The sequence below is a fragment of the Rhinatrema bivittatum genome, chromosome 15 (genome assembly GCF_901001135.1).
Source record: "Rhinatrema bivittatum chromosome 15, aRhiBiv1.1, whole genome shotgun sequence".
In the NCBI taxonomy this organism is placed as follows: domain Eukaryota; kingdom Metazoa; phylum Chordata; class Amphibia; order Gymnophiona; family Rhinatrematidae; genus Rhinatrema; species Rhinatrema bivittatum.
The window spans coordinates 58,649,893-58,672,335 of record NC_042629.1 but is presented as its reverse complement, the minus strand read 5'-3'; the positions used below and the strand labels follow the sequence as shown (position 1 = coordinate 58,672,335).

At 41.4% G+C, this 22,443-nt stretch overlaps 1 protein-coding gene across 6 annotated transcripts in view; it reads left to right on the top strand.

Annotated features, from left to right (window-relative positions):
- EIF4G3 (eukaryotic translation initiation factor 4 gamma 3) overlaps positions 1-22,443 on the top strand; it is a 523,222-nt gene that overhangs the window by 134,350 nt on the left and 366,429 nt on the right. The window lies entirely within an intron of this gene.

Here is a 22,443-nt window from a genome sequence, read left to right as displayed (position 1 = left end):
AGCAAGAAGCAACATATAGTGACATATATTTATCTCAATCTTTATTAAATCAAGACAATTACAAAGACAATGTTTAAATCCTTAGCACATCACCCTCAGGAATATTCATCTAAAATACATTCACCAACCCACACTCTACTCATACATCATACATACACTCACATACCTCATACCTTTCATCATTAAAATATCTCAATATTCTCAAATTTTATCATGCATAAATACAAAGACCTTTTAACAGTACATTATAAATCTTTTAAATACAATTTCAGATATAATCTGTTAAACAAGCAGAGAGAATTCTATTGCACAAATTTTTGATCGTTTGAAAAACGAAAAATCCTTCAATTTTTCTTTATTTTCTCAACAGGCTTCTTCAGGAGAAATTTTGAAGAATCTCCTACTGCTCATGTATCCTCCACATATTTCCACACGGGTTTCATCTACAATATTTAATAAACTGAATCAACATAATTTTCAAAAATCTACCCCACCAAAACCTTTACATTTTACCTTCAAATATTAACAGCAGTTTATTTACCTGTGGAGGATACATGAGCAGTAGGAGATTCTTCAAAATTTCTCCTGAAGAAGCCTGTGGGAAGGCGAAACATGTTGAGAAAATAAAGAAAAATTGAAGGATTTTTCTTTTTCAAACGAACAAAAATGTGTGCAATAGAATTCTCTCTGCTTGTTTAACATATTGTATCTGAAATTGTATTTAAAAGATTTATAATGTACTGTTAAAAGGTCTTTGTACTTATGCATGATAAAATTTGAGAATATTGAGATTTTAATGAGGAAAGGTATGAGGTATGTGAGTGTATGTATGATGTATGAGTAGAGTGTGTACAATTCTGGTTGCTGCATCTCAAAAAAGATATAATTGCGATGGAGAAGGTACAGAGAAGGGCTACCAAAATAAGGGGAATGGAACAACTTCCCTATGAGAAAAGACTAAAGAGGTTAGGACTTTTCAGCTTGGAGAAGAGACGACTGAGGGGGGATATGATAGAGGTGTTTAAAATCATGAGAGGTCTAGAACGGGTAGATGTGAATCGGTTATTTACTCTTTCGGATAGTAGAAAGACTAGGGGACACTCCATGAAGTTAGCATGTGGCACATTTAAAACTAATCGGAGAAAGTTCTTTTTCATTCAACGCACAATTAAACTCTGGAATTTGTTGCCAGAGAATGTGGTTCGTGCAGTTAGTATAGCTGTGTTTAAAAAGGATTGGATAAGTTCTTGGAGGAGAAGTCCATTACCTGCTATTAAGTTCACTTAGAGAATAGCCACTGACATTAGCAATGATAACATGGAATAGACTTAGTTTTTGGGTACTTGCCAGGTTCTTATGGCCTGGATTGGCCACAGTTGGAAACAGGATGCTGGGCTTGATGGACCCTTGGTCTTAACCAGTATGGCATTTTCTTATGTTCTTATGGTGAATGTATTTTAGATGAATATTCCTGAGGGTGATGTGCTAAGGATTTAAACATTGTCTTTGTAATTGCCTTGATTTAATAAAGATTGAGATAAATATATGTCACTATATGTTGCTTCTTGTTAATAATTTTGTGATATATAATTAAAGTTGCCAGAATAATTGTATCTTTCATACAAGTAGCAGCAAAACCTTCCATGCAACTCAACTGTAATAAAGAACTTCCCTCCCATCCCTCAGTTTTCTGCAACAATCATGGATAGGTTTGGCAGCACATCTGCATGCATTTTATATTCCTTTAAATAAGAGCAAGATGGCTGCCTAGCTTCGGAGCTCCTCTCCCCATAATCATATTTGCTTCACTTCTCAGTATTAAATCCACAATCGCTGAGCATTATTGGCATAACTTCATTGCTTAAACTCTCACGATGGCTGCCAAGGCAGAAAACCACCGACCTCGAGCAATTTTTGTTTAGTAAAACCGCAATGGCTCTCCTCGGCGAGGCCGTTGATGGCAGGGGCGGTAAAGAGGCTGAGGCTTCGGCACCTAGCCTAGCGATAACCACACGCCCTCCCGATTTCCCTTCCAGCGATGAGCTTCCTGGCTGGTTTACTGACTTGAGGGCGGACATGAAACAACATGCTTCCATCTCCAAGGTCCGCGAAGATCTTGAAAACCACAGCACAGTACTTACCAACATGGTGGTGCAGCAGACATCTTTACGAGAGGAGTGGGCCTCTCTTGCTGATAAATTGGAGGACCTAGAAAATAGGTCTTGAAGATGCAATCTGAGGAATAAGAGGAGTCCCGGAAATGGCTGAATACATGGATGCACACAATTTTTAATGCAATGACTTCCTTACCACAAAGTACAAATTTCTCTTTCCATGATGTAACTTAGGTGGGAAGTGGCTGAATAGGAATTTTGTTTCTCTTGGCATTCGCATATTATTCATGATGGGAATGTGGATTTAAGGAATGTGATTAGCCAGTCATTTAAATTATTTACGTACATATTGTAATTGTAAGTACTGGAATATGTTTGTAGGGCTGGAAAAATAATTTGAAGCCAGAACCAAATGTTTCTGTTTTATAAATGGCCTTTTTTACCTTTTGGTGCTTTTATTTTTTTTTTTACTGGGTGGTAGCACCTTTTGAGCCTGAGACAGTGTTAGGCACTGTAGGGATGTGAATCGGATCCGATATTGGATCCGATTCACATCCGATATCGGATCCGATTCACATCTATAGAGATGTGAATCGGAACCAGAATCGGATCCGATATCGGATCCGATTCACATCCCTATTAGGCAGTATACATCCAATTTTAATTACCCAGTCGACTGGTCATTTTTCAGCCCTGATTTTCATTTTGGAGGTGGGAGAGACCAGACTTTACAGTTCAGGCTGGCATGTGGGTGAAGATAGGACTATGCTGGCAGTGATGATGGCAATTAAAATTATTTACAAAATGATCAGTTATTTGTGATATGAATTTATCATAGATGATGATTTCAGATGAACAAAAGTATGCTGTTTGATTTGTAAACAGCAACTTGTCTGGTTATAATCCTTGTATATAATAAACTTGTCTGGTTATTGTTGACTTGTTCTATGTGCATTGCACAAATGTTCAATTGCTCAAATGTTCTATGTAACGCCATAGCCGTGACTGTTCTGTTCTATGGAAACCGATATGATTTGATATTTTGTTCAAGAATGTCGGTATAGAAAAATTCTAAATAAATAAATAAAATCCCTTTCTCAGTTCAATACGTTTTATTTAGTTTGTTTTTTTCCTGTATCTTGTGCTGCACATCGTGTAAGGTTTTATGACTTTTAACAGGAGTGTTCCTAGTCCTGGTTAAGCATAATTCTTTATAATTTACATACGCTATAAAAAATCCATACTGCCCATAACATTTCACCATAATTACTGACTGAACTGTATGCACTTGGCAGGGTTGGTCTTCCTGCTATTTCATTTATAGTCATCTGCTGACCTGCTCTGTTTGAAATCCCATTCTGTAGCATATGATTACTCCTTTCCCCTTCTTTAAATGGCTTTGAGGGAGGGAAAAAGGGGAGGTGCCTGAGTTTTTTTCTAATTTTTACATATAGCTGAGCAGGATGAAGCGGATTAGATTCTGGAGAGATTCTCTGTCTTCTGGGAGAAGACTGGGTGATCAGAGCTGGAAGATCAGATTGCTGCATTGCTTGAGGCTCGAATGCTCATGCTAGTCACATAGCCTTTAACTTGGAGTTGGCAAGAAACAATCTTATTGCCTCGCCACGTTTCCCCCTTCCTAGACAGTGTAACTTGTGGGATCCAGACACTGAATAGAGCAGATAATGAAAACCTTCTGAGTTCCAGGCCATCTTAGTGTCTGGTAGGACTGTGCATTCGTCACATCCATTTCAGCGGGTATGCGCGTTCTTTGCAGACTTTCTAGTACACGTGGGAAAATGGAGAGTATGCATATCTCATTATTAAAAACTACATGCATGCTCTGTTTCCCGCGTGTACTATAAAGTCGGCGAGGTATACGTGTATCTGCCAAAACGGATGTGACAAACGCACATCCCTGGTGCCTGGTGCCTACCCTGGCAGAACTGTGCAGCTGCTGGGGCTAGGCTTGAGCTCTGGAAACAGAGGAGCTGCTGCAGGTAGAAAGACCGTAGAGCAACTGGGTTTGGTGGTAGGAAGCTGACCAGGGGGGAAGGAGGGAGGGAAGAAGAGGAAAAAAAGCACAGAGAACATAATGAAAAGTAAGGTTGGGGATGGGAGGGGGCAGCTGAATTAAAAAAAACCTAAAATAAGCACACAGAAGTTAAAACATTTTTTCCGGGCAACTGAAAAGTCTTGACTGGTACCCAGGTTTTCAAAATATTTTTTTACCTCTGTTTATATATAATAAATATCAGTGCTTTTAAGAAACAGGTTTAAATAGTGAAACTGCACCATTTTAGCTCGACTTCACCTGCTTTATGATTAGCTGATGTGCATTTTTCATTTTTCCTTCACTTTTGTGATTAGGTATAACTTTTAAAATAATACACTCTTGTAGGCCGATGCAGTATTGGCTCGTGTAAAATGGGCACTCCATGATTGAGTGCCTGCTCTCCTTAACGCTTGCCCAGCCACCCCTCCTGGACACGCGATGCATTATTTATTTAAATGAGGGGTTGCGCTAAAAAGGACGCGCTAGGGATAAATTGTACATCCCTAGTGCATCCATGGCATTGGGCACCCAGGATGCTCAATTTATGGGCGTCCGTTTCCCTAACCTGACCGCTGGCAAAAAATTTTTTTCATGCTGCTTCCTGTGGTTCCTCCTACTTAGTATCGGGAGGAATCACAGAAAAGCAGCATTTTGGGGTTTTTTTTTTTTTTAAGATGGCTTGGAGCACTCTGGGGCTAGTGTTTTATGTTTTCCATGTTAAAATGTGCACATCGGGTGCACGGTGAGTTTTTTGCATCAGGGGAGTGAGTTGAAGGTATGGGAGAGGAGGAGGGGGGGTCAAAAGAAAGTAAAAGGTAAAATTACATGCAACATACTTGTATTGGAATATTGTTAAACCTTTGTGGAATGAAAGTATTTCCGGTTTAGTATTTTATCAACTTGTAGAAACAGTGTAAAATTTGTTACACTAAAAGTTTTCAATGGCATATGTATTTCTTATGTTACTGTGGGAAAGAGCAGTGCCTCCCACAGGCCTAGAGACAAAAATAGTCTGACTCCAGCCTTTCTTAAAACATTATCTTTATTCCCACTTCAATCATATACACAACAGTAGATTGCCTTTACCTTCTGACAGTGTACTCTCTCTACTCACAGTTTGTATTGCTTCGCTCAGCTCAGTGTTTGGACAGTGTTACATACAGGAGCTGCCTTCCCCCTGGAGACCCGGGTCTAGTCTTACTCCCCAGTCTCTGGTTATGCCCTCTGAGCTCCACCTGCCCATAGAGCATATGCTCCTTAAGGCATTTAAGGTGGAACAGGTGTCTAGCCTAGTTCTGCACAGGTAAATAGGGGAACACTAGGGGTACTATCTCACAGTTGCATAGAGATAAAAAGAATTTACAAAATCTGAAAGAATTTGTAATAGTTGAAATATTTTACTATGGACTGCTTTGTTAGTAATTCATCTACATAGGAATATTTTACTTTATATCAGATTAAGATAACTTTGATATAACAATTTTTACATGTGTTGCCAATTTAAGACATAAAGTAGTTAATATATAAGGGAAAAAATTACTAAGTAGTAATAAGGCAGAATTTCAGGGTTCAGCGAGAACAGTAAGAAACATTTCCAGATTCTAGTGCTGGTCCATACTGCCCCCGGTCAGGTTACATTGTGGCCTGCTGGCAAGATACCCCCTATTTTGCTGCTATAGCTGCTGTACTAATTTTAAGTACTTTAAGACGGGCTGCTGCTGCTTTAAATTCAGAATCTTGTACAAGCATAAAAACTTATGGATATATTCTGCCACTCACGGTATGAGGAGCCTGTAATGGAGATTCGTCGGTGCTTATTGCAAGAGGCGTCACGCCACCTGTGAGGGCACAAAGTGCCAGTTTCCATACCAAGGCAGCAGTGGGAACAACAACAACGCAGTTTATTGCAGATCTTTTTTGTTTGCCCAGAAACCGCAATGGAAAATATAAAAGGATTTAAAAGAAATGTTGAGCTGCCTCCGTACTACCCGTGTCGGGGTCAGTATCCTGTCTCCTGGAAAAAACCCAACCCTAGGCAGCAGGCAGACCGATCCGGCTTCAGATGCCTGCAGCCTGCCTTCATTCTTCATGGCATCTCCCTCTCTAAGATGCTTGCTCTTTCGGCAGATTAGCGAGAATGTGAGAGGATTGCCCCTCATAGTCTTTGAAATACTGACTATTCAATCAGTCATCTAAAGATCTTAACAGGCTATAAATTCTTTTCTCCTCCATGTCCACAGTCCAGTTTTCTTTCAAACATTTAGGGTTTTCCTTTTGAAGTCTACTCTTGTCTGACAGTTCATTTTCCTTTATGCTTTATTTTTACCAGTATATATATTACCCTATTGTGATTATTTTATTATGTACGTTTCTATTGTAACCTGCCCTGAACTTCGGAGGGCGCGGGCAATAAGTCCTTCTTAAATAAATAGTCTGAGGTTTTGGCAAGGTCTAATTCAGAGTACTTAAGAGTCCTGCATTTAGATGTGGAAAAGGTGCCTCAGTGGGGCTTGCTGCTTCGTCTTTGAACACAGTAGCTTGCACACCCAGCCAGTTTGACCATGGCATAGGGTGTGATCGGTGCGAGGATCCTCTAACCCAGATGAAAGAAACTTCACTGGATGTGCTTTATCCATGACAAGGTCCAGGAATATTTAAAAAAAGAAAGAATACACATTTTAATTCTCCAGGATATAAAAACAGGTTCCCCAAATGGTTCCCGCAGTCCCTTTCCTGCGCAGTCTACTGGTGTTTGCAGGGGAGGGAAGAGGAGGGCTCTGTGTGTATTCCCTGTAGGGCCGGGTCAGCACACTCAGCAGCTTTGTTGATTTATTTCCAAGCAGCCTCATGGTGCCAGACTGGCTTTATCCCGGTGGTCGTGCTGCCACAACAGGATCCACCCACAGTTCTGAAAGCCCTAATGGCTTTTATTCCAGAGTTGAGTTGTGATCTTTCCCTGTTGGATACCACTAGAACATTGGAGAAGGATAGCATTCAAGAAAATAAAGACATTCAACCGGCAGTTACAGGGTTTGAAGATTTCTAGATACTGTTGGTTTCTTGCAGTGATTCTCAACCCTGCATGACCACCGTACGTCTTTCAGGTACTCTTTCAAGAGTTTCAGATGCCTTGTGTAACCCCAGGGTTGCAGAAATTCATAGCAAAAACTATATTTTGGTGATATATTTGGGCCTTTTTTCAATTGATACATTGGACTCTACTGAACACTACTGAACACTCTACTGAACTCTACTGAACACTACTGAATTCAGCTTGTCTCAGAGAAAGTGACAATAGGTATGATGGAGCTGGCGATGCAGTGGCAGCTGGAGGGCACATTTCTTGTGATGCTTTCTCTTCCCAACAAATTAGTGCCAGTTTGAAGCTTGGGGAGGAAGAGAGGAAGCTACAGTAGGGAAGGTGTGTGCCAGACAGCCCAAGTTTACATTCCTGATTTTGTGGACATGGTAAGAGGAATTTAACGTGGATTACTTCCCTGCCTCACTTCACTTCTCCCCGATTCATAAGAAAGGTATGCCAAAAATAGTAGATGGTATATTTTAAGCAGACTTGCTGCATGCAGAAAACAAGTACAGCAATGCTATTTGTTATTATTCAAATTTATAAAATAAAAATTGCATATAGAAATATAAAATCATTTAGTATTTTGCAAAGTCGTATTCTCTGGGAAAGAGTGAAAGCATGCATTTCTGTCCCTACTGCTGTCTCTCATCTGTAGGCTTCATTTTTATTCAGGAAGCAAATATGATAGGAAGAGGAGGAGGACAGGAAGGACAGTGCTTTCACTGTCCCCTGTACTGCCTGCTGCGTCTGCTTTAGTTCCATGACCAGTCCTTTCCCTCCTCTCATGCTAGTGGTGGTGGTGGAGGAGTTTGCTCCCCTGCTGCCACAAAACTAGGTGATTCCGTCGGAGATGCAGGAGAGAGTGCAGATCGGTGCTGGCAAATGATCACGGAGAGGACTGCAGTTGGCTTGTCTCTAGCCTTGGCAGGTGATTTCTTCTACAGTTCAAACTCCCGTTATTCTTGCGGCAGTGGTGATGGCTGTGTACCCTTTGACAGACTTTCAAGTCCTCTGAGGGGCGCACTCTCCGATGACCAATGACAGGCAGACATTGGTCATGGCTGTTGTAGGCATTAATACAAAGGAAATTGAGGGGAAGAAGATTTTATAATTGCTGAAGGACAAAGACGCATTTGAGGTTTATGTAATTGGCTCTGCATTACTACACTGGCACTGCAATGGTGATATTTTATATTATAGAAACTATGCATGTGCAATTGGGTTCTGGGGAGAGGGGGTGCTGAACTCTTCTTTGAGTGGAGAAAGATCCTGTAGGGGGATTGTGTTTGGGGACTATATAATCCTGTTTTGAATTTTGGAAGGAGCCACCAGAAGGCTGGTGTGCCCAGTGTTCCTCTCCATGAGGAGAGAGCTCTGCTGGAGCTTTCCCCCTCGAGATTAAAGGCCCGAAGCTGTAGAGGTGTTTCTCCTCACTGGGGAAACAAATGAGAGATCCACCCTGGATGCAAAGGAATCCGGCATTGGTATAGAAGAAGTTGGAATTAGAGATCACGAGGTGTTCCAGAAAAGCTTGAGCTTGGATATCTGGGGAAAGGTAAAACTCCAGGGTGGTAAGAAGTATTTGTCTAAGTAGTGAATTGGGTCTCAGAGTAACTTATTGAAGAGAACTGAAGTGGTATTTTGTGAAAGGGATTGCATGGAGTAACGGGAGGAGAAGAGTTTTGGGAAACATATTATGTACCATTTTGGAAGTAATAATTGTGAGAAACATGTTTTGATAATTTGTTTATGGAAGCTAATGTTGCTGCAGCCTGACTGGGGGGAGCCTGTGTACCCTTATTTATTTAATCAGTGTCTTAACACACTTTTTGTAAATTCTGACTGCTGGTAACCCCAGAAAGTAAGTTGTTTGAATATATCTTGGATTGAGTACCTGTTTTAACGATAGGTGTGAGTTTCTATGAGACTAACTTGGGAGAGCAGACAGTGGGGAGATCTATGTAGTTTGGGTTTACTGTCCAGTCCAGAAATCTAGACCCGAGTCCACTATACCATCTGTTTGACCCATTTTTAGTGAACCCTACTGAGAGGTACCAGACCCCCTCGCATTCTGTGTACCTTTCTGAGGAGGTTTACATCAATATTGTGCACTGAGTCCTGGGGCCTTATATCTGACCAGTGTTATGTCCTTGTGCTGTGCTATAAATTGATGGTTTCCAAATCTGGTTCTCAAGAACCCCCAATAGGTTTGGCTGTCAGAGTAATCAAAATCTACAAATTAGCCCGTCATTGATATTCCTTTTGCAGACTGAAAGGGCTTACGTATGTGCTTGAGAATAACTTTAAACCACCTTACTCCTCCACCAGTTAAAACTAGTCTTGAAATCAAACTGTACTTCTGCTTTTGTAATCCACCAAGATTTGTAGAGTGGCGGAATAAAAATTTTTATAAATATTTAGCTTTCCAAGAATATTTCTTTGGGATTACAACATTTTTTTCAGTGACAGTAATAAATTATTTTATTTGAATTATATTCCACTTTTCAGCCACTTCAAAGCAAATTACATTCAGGTCATGTAGGTATTTCCCTTTCTCCAGAAGGCTCACAGTTTAAATTAATCTCCTCTAGTTATTTCTCTGTTTTCACATTTTAAAGTATAACATTTCATTTTAAGAAAGTGGGCTTATGCCAGCTAACAAACTTCACTGGACTCTCTTCATTGTTCATGATGGCCATGAACTTGCCCAGCTTGATACAGCAGGGCACCTGCCACAGATTCTTGTGGTTCTCATGAGTTGGTATTAGGCAGCTCTTTTAAAATGGCTTAAGTTTTAAGACAAATACAGCTGCAGTTTGTAGAAATAAATGCCTGTGGAGCAACCTAATATTATAATCATGTGCAATGCCTCTTTCAACAGCTTAGAAAATAATGTAATGTAACTTTAGATGGTCGGGTGAAGATTGCTACTCACCTGGGCCTCGCATCTTGCCTATCTGTGTCTGTAAATGGCCTAGTGAAAAACCAATGAAGTGCACCAGTGCTGCTGCTTCTGCTGGATAATGCGGAGAGATCTGGCTGTTATTGGCTAGCGAGGAAAAATGAGCGGAATTCATAGAGCACATCTCGAGCCAGTTTAATACTTGACTTTTTACAGTCCTGGGAAACTTTTTGGGGAGCAAAGTACATTTTTTGAGCTATTGGCGAAGGTTTTTAAAAATGATTTTCTGAACTAAATGAGTGATTTGATGGAGAGGACTTTCTTGTGCCGTTCACAAGATGTCTGCCTTTTGTGACACTTCATATGGATTAAGCTCAGGCATTTTCTATCCCTAGCAGGCTTACAATCTGTTTGTACCTGAGGCAACGGAAGGAGAAGTGACTTGCCCAAGGTCACAAGTGCCAGCAGGATTTGAATTCAGACTTTTCCCTGATTTGCAACCTGCTACTTACTCTAACCACCTCTGGTGGGATACTCTAGGGCTTGAAATGAAGCCCATTGTACAGTGGCATAATTGCAGTGCTCCAGTCACCATTAGAGGGCATGACCTGATGATCGATTTAGCACCTGAGCATTGCTGAACTGCTGTTAACAAGAGAGTGAAGGAAACGATATAATTATTGAGAAGACTAGCACTTTGATGTAAAATGATTTGTCTAAAGCTTTAATCTGTGACAGACTGGGAATGAGTCCAGGCATTCTGACTCCAGAGCTGTGCTTTGTTGCTGGATTGCATATTTACAGCATTTTGAGTGAATTAACTGCAGGTTTTGTAAATTGGAAGATTACGTTTTTTTGAGGGCCCCAGTAGTTTCTTCCTGTCTTGAGACTTCAAGCTCAATCTACTTGGACCATGGCACTATGAATTTAAATTTACAGTTGCCTGGGATTCTCTCCCCACTCTGTCCAGATTATTTTTTTTAAACAGCTTTGCTGTCTAGCCCAGCTAATTCAGTGGTTGTCCTGGACCAGGGGTTCACAGACTCTCTCTCTCTTGGGATCCCAGTACTTGTGCATCCTTCATCTGGCCAGTAGTTTCACTGTTGAGAAATGACTGGAACTTCTCTCCCTCGTTACCTAATTCTATAATATTATTTTTGAACACTCTGTTAAACATCGAAACTTTGTAAACCGTTGTGATGGCGAAACCGAACAACGGTATATAAAACCCGATAGATAAATAAATACTATATATTTCTGAAATATAGACTTGCTCACTTGTCTACAGGATCATGTAAGAAGGAATCTCTTTTTGTGGGAACCATTTTACAATGAAACCTGGTGCCTCGTTCACATGAGAACTGATTTTGTGGAGTCATTTTGAATGTAACTTAAGTTATGCCATGCTGGCTTGGACCAAGGATCCATAGAGTCCCACATGCTGTCTCAGACAGTGGCCAATCCATAATTTTAGAAAGTATCCGACATATCCCAAAAAGTAGATCAGTCTCTTGTCCACTCCTAGGGATGTTAGTAGTTACCTGGCTAATAATTTATGGACTTTACTTTCAGGAACTTGTCCAAACCCTTTTTAAACTCTGTTATGCTAAATGCCTTGGCCATATCCTCTGGCAACAAATTCTACAGCTTGACTATGCAATGAGTGAAAAAGTGCCTTATCTAATTTATTTTATATCTGCTATCCATTAATTTCATGGAGTTTCCCCTATTTCTTGTATTGTTTGAAAAAAGCAAATAACCCTTCCCTATTCTGTTCTAACCCATTCATGATTTTATAAATCACTGTTGTATCCCTCGCTGCCATCTCTTCTCCAAGCTGAAGAGCCCTAACCTGTTTAGCTTTTCTTCATAACAGCCATTTCATCTCCTTTATCATTTTTCATGTCCTTTTCTGCTCTACCTTTTCTAGTTCTGCTGTATTTTTTTTGGAGACCAGCAACCTCAACTAAATGCAGTACTGAGGTGTGGCTGCATCATAGATCTATACAGAGCTATTGTGATGATTTTCAGATTTATTCTCCATTCTTTGCCAAATAATTCCTAACATGTTTGCTTTTTTTGCCCACCATTTCGCCCTGAGCTGAGGATTTCAATATATTGTCCACAGTTACTCCCATTATAGAACCCAGCATTGTGTACATGTAGTTGGGGTTATTTTTCCCTATGATGGATCACTTTGTACTCATCAACATTAAATTTCATCCACCATGTGTATCCCCAGTAATGGCAAGGTTGCTCTGCAGTTCCTAAGTCTGCTTGTATTTTAACTACCTTGAATATTGTTGTTTTATATGCAAATTTGATCAGTTCATTCATGGATGCCTTCTCCAGATAATTAATGAATACATTAAATACCACCAGTTCCAATACAGATCCCTGAGGCACTCCCACATTTAACTCTGTCCATTGAATAAACTGATTATTTAGTCCTACTCTGTTTCCTGTCTATTCCAGGGGTGGGCAATTCCAGTCCTCGAGTGCATGCAAAGCCTACTAGGGTTTGCAGCCCCCTGTCCTATTCCATGACTTTTTAGTTTTATGAAGTTTCACATTAAACACTTTCTGAAAATCCAAATAATGCTGTCTATTCGCTCACTGAAACAAAAGCAACTGAAACCTGTAGCACCATATTGAGAGAACTGCACAATTATTTTCATGTTCTTGTTTTTTGTTTTTTTTTTATTGACAGTTTTTCAAGAAGCTAGGCAGCAGTGGCATTTTCTGTGTCTTGAGGTAAGCACCATGTTTTGTGACCCATTACTCCTCCTCATTTGTAATTTTGCCAGGAGCTCTTTTCTTTTCCAAGCAGTTTCTTTCAATGCAAGCTTAAACTGGCTTAAGACAGTTGCTGAGAGCAAAGCTCACTGTGCTCTGCAGTGTGATTAGAGTGCACTTTTGCCCACTAGTATCTCAGAATAGTCTTCTAATGCCCTGAATGCATTTTTACAGCATAATTAAATAAGAGAAACCAACAGTAGTTGTAATAGATTATGTTCTGTTGGCAGAGCACCAGTTAGGACGTTTTGTGCTAAATTTGCGCGCACAAGCTAATGAACAAAAAGGTGAAGTACCAAACTCTGAAAATGTGTTTTGTGGTAAAGATATGAGGACGTCCACTTGTGCATACAAACTCGAGCTTCTCTTATCCTCTGCAGCTCCTCATTACCTAACTTCTGTCTCCCTGCGCTCTTCCTCGAGAACTCTGTTCGTCGGACAGGTTGCCCTGGTCTGTGCCCTTCTCCTCCACTGCCAACGTTTGACTCCGTGCTTTCCACATTGCTGCGCCATATGCATGGAATAGACTTTCTACGTCAAGGCCTCATGCTCCCTCTCTGGCCATATCAAGTTCAGTCTAAAAACGCACCTTTTTAAAGCTACTTTTAAATCCTAAACTCTATATTAAATTTACTTGGCACAGACTCTTGCTTGGTATGTATGTTTGCCTTGTTGGGTGTGAATCACTGCTGTGGGCAGGCTCTATATAAATAGATGAAATTAAATTGTGAGTTCTGTGGAGCAAGGACTGGCTTTTTAGTGCATCTGTACAGTGCTGTATATGTCTGGTAGCACTTTAAAATAAATAAGTAGCAGCAGTAGTGGCTCACCTTCCGTGGTGCAAGGGATATGAGTTCACCTCTTGTGTCTGGTAGAGCAGTAAGGGCTAATGAGTGCTGCAGAAGTCATGTGCTTAGGCTCTTAGGGGTACATTTTAAAACAGCGTGCGCACGTACTTTTGTTCGCGCATCAGGCGTGAACAAAAGTACGCTGAATTTTATAAGATACGCGCATAGCCGCATGTATCTTATAAAATCCGGGGTTGGCGCGTGCAAGGGGGTGCACATTTGTGCAACTTGCGCGCGCCGAGCCCTGCACGCACTGCCCGTTCCCTCCATCTCCCCTGGCTCTATCTAGACCCCCCCCCCCACCTTTATCTGAAAAGTTACTACTGCCTCCGGGCAGTAGTAACTTACGCGCGCTGGCGTGGCAGGCCCTGACACAGACCGCTGTGTCGGGGCACTTGGCCATACCCCCAGACTGCGCACACGCCCCTGATCCAAAACTGCGCCCCCTGGTTACGCCCCCGACCGCCCCTGTTTGCAAGCCCCGGGACTTGCGCGCGTCCTGGGGCTTGTGTGCGCCGCCGAGCCTATGCAAAATAGGCTCGGCGCGCGCAGGGTTTTTTATAAAAGGGTTACATGCGTACCTTATGCGCGTAACCCTTTTAAAATCTGGCCCTTAGGTTAGAGATGATGGTGATCCTACTGCATGGAAGGAGTACACTTTGGGGTTTAGGCTCAATCAGAAAGGGAGAACTAAAGTCATCTCGGCCTGTTATCTTACATTAAAATGCTTAAAATGGTCACAAAAATGTAAAAATGCACATTACAGTTGGGAGCAGGAGGGGATTAGTGGGGAATAAAAAGGTAGGTATTGATTTTGGCATAATCTTTGAACTGAATTATATGTCAGACAATTTTGCGATTGAACTTTTTCAATAGTGGATAAGGAAGAGCAGAAGAGGAGAATCCCTTACCACTAAAATGACAAGGATGGGAGAGCAAATGAGTTAAAAACATAGTAACATAGTAAATGTTGAGGCCCATCCATGCTGCCCAGCAAGGTGTTTAGGGTTGGGAAGGTGTGCTAGGTCAGTGACAACATAGGTATAAAGGCAGCTTTTCCTGTATATGATGGCAGTGTATCAGTCAATTACTGCCTGCCAAATTTTTTGTCTAACTCAGGGGTCGGGAACCTTTTTGGCTGAGAGAGCCATGAACACCACATATTTTAAAATGTAATTCCGTGAGAGCCATACTAACTAAAACCCCCCACCCTCCTGACTCCCCCAAGACCTACCAAATTAATTTACTACAACCCCCCACCCTCCTGACGCCCCCCAAGACCTCCAAAATTAATTTACTACAACCCCCCACCCTCCTGACCCCCCCAAGACCTGCCAAAAGTCCCTGGTGGTCCAGCGGGGGTCCGGGAGCGATCTTCTGGACTTGGGCTGTCGGCTGCCAGTAGTCAAAATGGTGCCGACGGCCCTTTGCCCTCACTATGTCACAGGGGCTACCGCCACCATTGGTCGACCCCAGTGACATAGTGAGGGCAAAGGGCCGTCGGTGCCATTTTGACTACTGGCAGCCGACAGCCCAAGTCCAGGAGATCGCTCCCGGACAGCTCCTGGACCCCCGCTGGACCACCAGGGACTTTTGGCAGGTCTTGGGGGGGTCAGGAGGGTGGGGGTTGTAGTAAATTAATTTTGGAGGTCTTGGGGGGCGTCAGGAGGGTGGGGGATTTTGTTAGATTTTTACTTTTTTATTAAGATTTGTCTGCGAGCCAGATGCAGCCATCAAAAGAGCCATATCTGGCTCCCGAGCCATAGGTTCCTGACCCCTGGTCTAACTCATGAATCACTACAGCTCCTTTCCATTTGATCCATATGCATCCAGATCTGCCTACTTCTGACACACACATGCATACCCACAAAATAAAGCAATCCTTTAATATACTTTGTCTATAAAGTTTCTTTATTTTGAGTGTGTGTGTGTGTATAAGGATGCCTAGTATATCTCATGCTATGATTGTTATAGAAATGCTTGCAAGACCAACAGTGCCCTTTCTACCTGTGATTACAGGTTTGCTTCTCTCTTTGTTGTTAGGACTGAAAAATTGGGTGAGAAAAATACCTAAAAGGCATCAAGGTCAATATTCAAAGCCATTTAGACAGAACTCTCAAGTTATCCATATAAATGGCAAGTTTTTAACTATTGAGACACTTATCTGGCTAGAATTTAGCATTCCGGGGGTGCTTCTGGGAGGAATTTACTTGTCCAGTTAACTTAGCTGAATTTCACTTCTGTTTGGCTGAGTTAGTGGGAAACCCCAGAGCAGGTGTAAAGTGTTATAGCCTTGTGTGTCCAGATAACTTGCTACTTAACCCGGATACTTCCAGAGATATACAGTTAAGTAGTGCTGTCAAAATAAAATGAAATAAAAAGGGGAGAGGCTTGTGGCCCGATTCTCTCCCTTCTGCAACCAAATTTAATAGGTAACTGTGTCGGACTACAGATCAGGGCCCCCCCCCCCCCCCTTTCCCCCTTTCTTACCATTTTAAAATCCGGCTTCCTTCTCAGACCCTCCCACCACCCACCTGCAGTCCCAATGACCCTGGCCACACCCGCACATCTTTCAGACCTTCCATCCCTCCCCTGATACAACAACAAAAAAAAAACCAAACCAAGCCACCCCTGCTGGGAGAAAGGTATCAACTTGCTTGCTCTGGGTACTGACAGGATGTGGGGGTGCGGTCTGGCCATTGGGACTGTGGGTGGGTGGGAGGGTCTGAGAGAGAGAGAGCCTGGTTTGAAAATGGTAATTGAAATGTGGAAGGGGCGTGTAAGAGGTCCCAACCTGTGGACACCAGGGCTTTTCACTAATTTAGGAAGGGTTTGGGAAGAGAGAGAATCGGCTGCAGGCTCCTTTTTAAAATGTTTACAATTTTTTAACGTTATTTAACCGAATATGTTTTGAAGATACTCAGTTATGTAGCAAGTTATCCGATTATATGAAACCAGAAAAGTTTGAGTGAGTATATTCAGCAGGACATTTATCTCGCTGAATATCCGGGACAAATTTCAATTAACTTCAGCTTTCTTATTGAATATGGACCTCATAATTTGTATTTCAGTTAATGCAGATTCTGTATTTTTTTTCTATTTTGGTTATTAAAAATATACTACCAAGGTTGGTGCTAAGGTTTGTTGCACTTTAATGCAGCTACGTACGAAACTTTGTATATAGAATTAGTGTAAAATTGTTCACAAGTTTTGCAATGCATCTGAGCATACTATTTGTCTCTGGTGAAAGCTGTAATATGAAGGCTGAAATATAATCTGGTTGGTTTATTGAATGTTTAAAACTCAGATTTCTTTGCTGTCTATTTGTAATGTGTGAGTTCTGTCCCCATTTTTGTAATGCTATTAAAAAAAATTGCTATATTTGGCAACTCTTGGACTTTAAGGGGCCAATAGTCAGCAAGATGAAATTCTGGTGGTGCTTTTGCTGAATAAACCCAACTATTTTAAAGATAACCAGATAAATGCATCTGTGGCATGATCCGAATTAGCAGGATCACTTATCTGGGTTAACTTAATTCCACCCTGGAACACCCTTACATTATTGGCCAAGTGGTGGAAATATTAAGTTAGCATTTAGCCAGATAAACCCGCAAGTTGTCCAGGATTTCCTGCAACATTTTAATTGTCGTCTATTTTAACAGAACTAGGTGAAAGGTTCATTTTAATTTTTTGTGGCCCTAAGAGGGCAGAAAACAAAATTTGACTTGAATAGGGAGTGATAGCCTACAGGCAGTCGAGCTTGAATGACTGAACACTGGGATGGAGATCCCTAAGTAAAAGAGTGCACAAGGGGAACAACAACTGGACAGACTGGGATGATGGTTGGCTCTTATTTATCATTTGCAATGTTAAATGTGTTCACCTAAGAGTCCTGGCCTAAGCCTGATTTGCTACCAATGCTTTCCACGTCTGCATTCGTTCTCTAGGTATAATCTAAAATAAAGCTCTCAGCTGTAGAGCTGGTGGAGCAGGATTCCTTGAAAAGCGAACAGTGCCTTTAGCGCTTGAATTCCTTTAGTGAGCTGCAATAACTAAAGTACCCCAGAGCATTAGATGTCATGGGGACAGACGTGAGGAAACATCCTCTGAACTTGCTGCAGACACCCGTCATCATGCTAGGAGCCAGGGGGTGTCTCTTGAGATACAGAACTTACTGGGGAGTTTGCCAGTTCAGTGCCGCAGCTGCTTACTCGGAAAGAGTTGAAACTGCAGGTACTGCAAGCAGCAGCAACAGAAGCAGCTCTGTATTGATTCCTTGGGATCAAGGTTGTAAACTGATATGGATGCCATTTTCTTTCCAAGTGCCGAAAAGATGTTTTCATTTGAAAATGTACAGGTTTTGAAAAACAGTGGTAATGCTTACAGAGCATAAGAATCCTTTGCAGCCAGTTTACTTGCTCTATGGGCTATATATATCCATGCATGCTTTGATTACAGTTGGAGCGCTTCTTCCTTTTTAACAAAGCTGAATTTAATTTCTCAGAACTCTGAATGAATTAGAATTAATTTTTCAAGGGGAGACAAGTAGGCAAAGGACTTGTATAAAAAAAAAAACGCGTTAATTAAATATCAGAAAAAAATGAGGGCAGTCTTCAAAGGAATTTGCCATTCCATTGGCGATAAAAAGGACTTGTACAGAAGGGTGGGTTTGGGGGCAGGAGGGAAAGAACGCATGGGGATTTAATTTTGAAATTCCCGTGCGTACTTTGCACCTATTGTAAAATGGATGCAAAGTTTATGTGGACCTTTTGTACCATGGTCCCTTGCTGGCCCCCTGGTCTTCAAAGGGAAACTCTACAGAGAGTTTTCCTTAGAAAATTAGCTCAGTGGCTCGCAGGGACTGGCAAGCTGTCTGCAAACTTCCAGATTTGCTTCCAATAAGGGGAAATTCCTTTATTGAAGAAAATGGAAGTCCAGAGTATAAATCTGCATCTCTGCTTCGTAGTGGCTTATAATATGGAAGAATATGTGCAGCTCGCAGCAACGTAGTACAAATTCTGTATCAACTCTGTTTTAACCTTGCTTTATCCAGATAGGATACACCTGATTACGTTCATACAGACATGGTGAGATTGATTATGTGATGATTCAAGGTTTTGGAGCAATGTGATGAAATAAAATTATTATATAACTGGATGTAATCTTTATTACTTTTTGGGTGTTATGGACCAAATTACATTATTCTTAAGACTAGCTGGGTGAATTATTTGTTGTTGGCAGCTAGATTAAGTATTGCTTCTAAATGGAAGTATTAGACCCTCTTATTTAACAGAGTGATGTGGTAAATTGTAGTGTATTCTGGAGATGCAGCATCTTTCAAATGCATCAAAAATAATTTTAAATAGGAAAATATCACTTCAGAACGTTCTTCTTGCCTTGGGGTAAAGATATCTATCGGCGTTATTCCTCAGGCATTTCTTCATAGCATTTTCTACAATATAAATATTTGCAAAACAGGCTTCCTGGTCTCAATCATCTGTTGCTGGGCTGCTGTTTCCAAACTCCTGAGCAGGAGCTTTGCTCTGAAACCTTGGCTGTTAGGAGTAGCATCCCCATTTTAATTTTTTTTTTTTTTTTTTAAGTGTCTGAGCAATGAATTGATTTTTTATGAATTTTGATTAAAGTTTTAGGAGGACAAATGATTACATTTTCCAGCGATACTATTATGCATAATATTTGTTTGAACTATAAGTACTTTCCGTGATATGCTTCATAAACTGAATGTTTGAAGATGAGTTTTGATTGTCTCCCTGTTGTGGAAGTGACAGAGTATTGCAATACTTTGAAACCAATGGATTATAGGATGATAGGTAGCATATATTTGACAAGGGGACAATCTTGATTGATTTCTTTGCCATGAGCAAGGAGCTGCAGTAGATGTGACCCTTTGGAAGTTTAGTAAAGCCTTTAACACTGTTCAATATAGAAAACTGGTGAACAAACTAGCTAGTCTGGGAGTTAGAAGAAATATTATAAACTGAGACGTTAGTTGAGCAAGAGAGCTTAAAGTGTGGTTGTCAGTGGGGTCCAGCCTGGTAAAGGGAAAGTGAACAGCAGTGTGCCACAAGGATCAGCACTAGGCCGAGTTCTCTTCAATGTCTCTATAAGTGATGATAGTGAAAGGTTAGAAGTGAAAGTGCAACTGTGTTTACAAGTGAAATGAACATCTGCTAGAGATTAGATTTGGGGTACTTAAAATGGAAGAGTGGCCAAAGATATGGCAAGTTTAATAAAAAAAAAAATAAAAATGCCTAATTGTGCATAAAGGATGCATAAAGTAGCTTTTTTGGAGGAGAAATATTAATATTCATCAGAAAGGAAAAGAAAACTGGGGGATGTGATGACTTCAAGGTAGCTGGTCAACGTGACGTCATAGTTGGGAAAGCCAATAGTATGCTTTGGTTCATCAGAAGAGATAACTGAATAGGAGGCAGTAATATCTCTCCAGGTCTGTGGTGAAATTCCAACTTGAGTACTGTGTTCTTCTGAAGATCACATCTATATAACAGGACACTGACAAAGTAGAGGCAGTTCAAAGCAGGACCACCAAAAGGGTGCATGATCTGCACTATAAGCCAAATATAGGGAAACTGAAGGAATTAAACGTGTCCAGTTGGGTTTTCAGGATAGCCACAATAAATATGTATGAGATAAATTTGCATTCAATGGAGGCAGTGCATAACTCATGCATATTCATTGCAGTTATCCTGAAAATCTGAGGACCCAAGGTCAGTATGGAAACCACGGCTCTGGAAGAAGCAAGAGAAATGGAAAATGATATAAACATTGAAGTATCTAGAAGGCTTCAATAAAGCACCAGAAAGTGTTTTCTGAAGGACCAAGGGGTTGTGGGAGGAAGGCTGAAAAGGAACGGGAGAACATTTTTTCCCTGAGAAGGTGGTGAACAACTGAACTAGATTTCCCGTGGAGAAGGTGGTAGGAGCCAAACTGAGGTAGAATTCAATTGTGCATGGTCTACTTCCAGAAAGGAGAAAACCACAGATCAGGGAGGACCTGTGACAGCACAGTAAGCAGATACAAATAGGCAGACTAGGTGCATGAAGTGGTTCTTTCCTGTATTCTTTGAGCAGTGAGAGAAACCGGTTAGAAAGCAGACATCATGTAGCTGGATTTTTGTATCGGTCACCCCTGGTGGTGATGGTTCTGTCAGTGGCTGCTTTGTATTTCAATCTACAGCTGGAAGGAGAAGTTGCTCTCTTTTCCCCAGCAATCTTTTCATAACATTTTAAAATAACAAAATGCATATTGCTAATCAGCAATACATCCATTGTCAGAATGTCTGTCCTAATATCTGCTGATTTAGAGAGATGACATGAAGCAACTTAAAATATAAAACCTTTAGGCATTTTATAAGTAAGTAGCTAGGTGTGTACCTAGGGGATTAGACTATTGATGAATGAAAGCTTGGGACGCGCAGAACTACTGGTATGACACCTTTTTAACTTAAAAATGTGATTTGGTAGCATCACTGCCCAGAAAAAGGCGACCAAACTGGTGTGCGGTCTATATCGGATGACCAGCGAGGAGAGGCTGAAGGATATGTATACCCTGTAGGAGAGAAGGTGCAGGGGAGATAAGATGCAGACCTTCAGATACTTGACAGGTATTAATGGTGCACAAACATCGAACCATTTCCGTTGGAAAGGAAACAGTAGCACTAGGTGTCATGATATGAAATTCCCGGGGGATGACTCAAGCAATATCAGGAAATATTTCAGCACAGAGAAGGGTGATGGATGCCTGAAATGCCCTCCGGAAGAGGTAGGGAAGATGAGAACAGTAATGGAATTCAAAAGGCCATGGGATAAACATTGCCGATCCCTGGACGCTAGAGGTTGGAAATGAAGAAATGGGGTAAATTATATTAAATTTAAGTGTAGCATTTCTGCATGGGGGTAAGCTGCATGGAGAGGCAGTTACTACTCTAAGCAACTTCCTGGGCAGACTGGACGGACCATTTGATCTTTATCTGTCATCATTCACTGTCAGGCCCATGCAATGAAGTGCGTTCAGGCTAGCACACAGGTTTATGCGTGGTTGGACTAGCACCTGAGATTAGCGCGTCCAGAACGCGTGCTCAAACACATAGTGATAGTGCTCATCACATGTAAATTCCGTGTAGATGAGGCTATTAGCTATTACCCCCCCCCCCCCCCCCCCCCCCCCCGATGCAGAAAATCGCTGGGCGCCCAATGCGCACTTCTTAACGTGGCAAATTTAACTCCAGCTCTGGAGCTGGCATTAAATCAATCCGCGAGTCAAGGGTTCAGGAGAAATTTTAAAAAATAGTGTCCTGTGTGGTTCCTACCTTTTATTCTTAAATACTTGTGCTTGCAGTGTTTAAGAATACAGGTATAATGTAATGGCTTGATGGAAAAAAAATACCGGGCGCATGATATGCACACACAATAGACGCACTCCAGGCCGATTTCACCCTTTGCTATAGTGCGAGTAAATTGTAGTCCAGAAATCAACCTGAAGCGGGATAAAATAGACGCTTGTATTGAGTGCCCGCTTCAATTGTGGACGCACAGCCATGTCTCCTGGGTGCCCGATGCATTTGACTGCTAGGGACACGCAATTCTTCCCTAGCGCCTCCT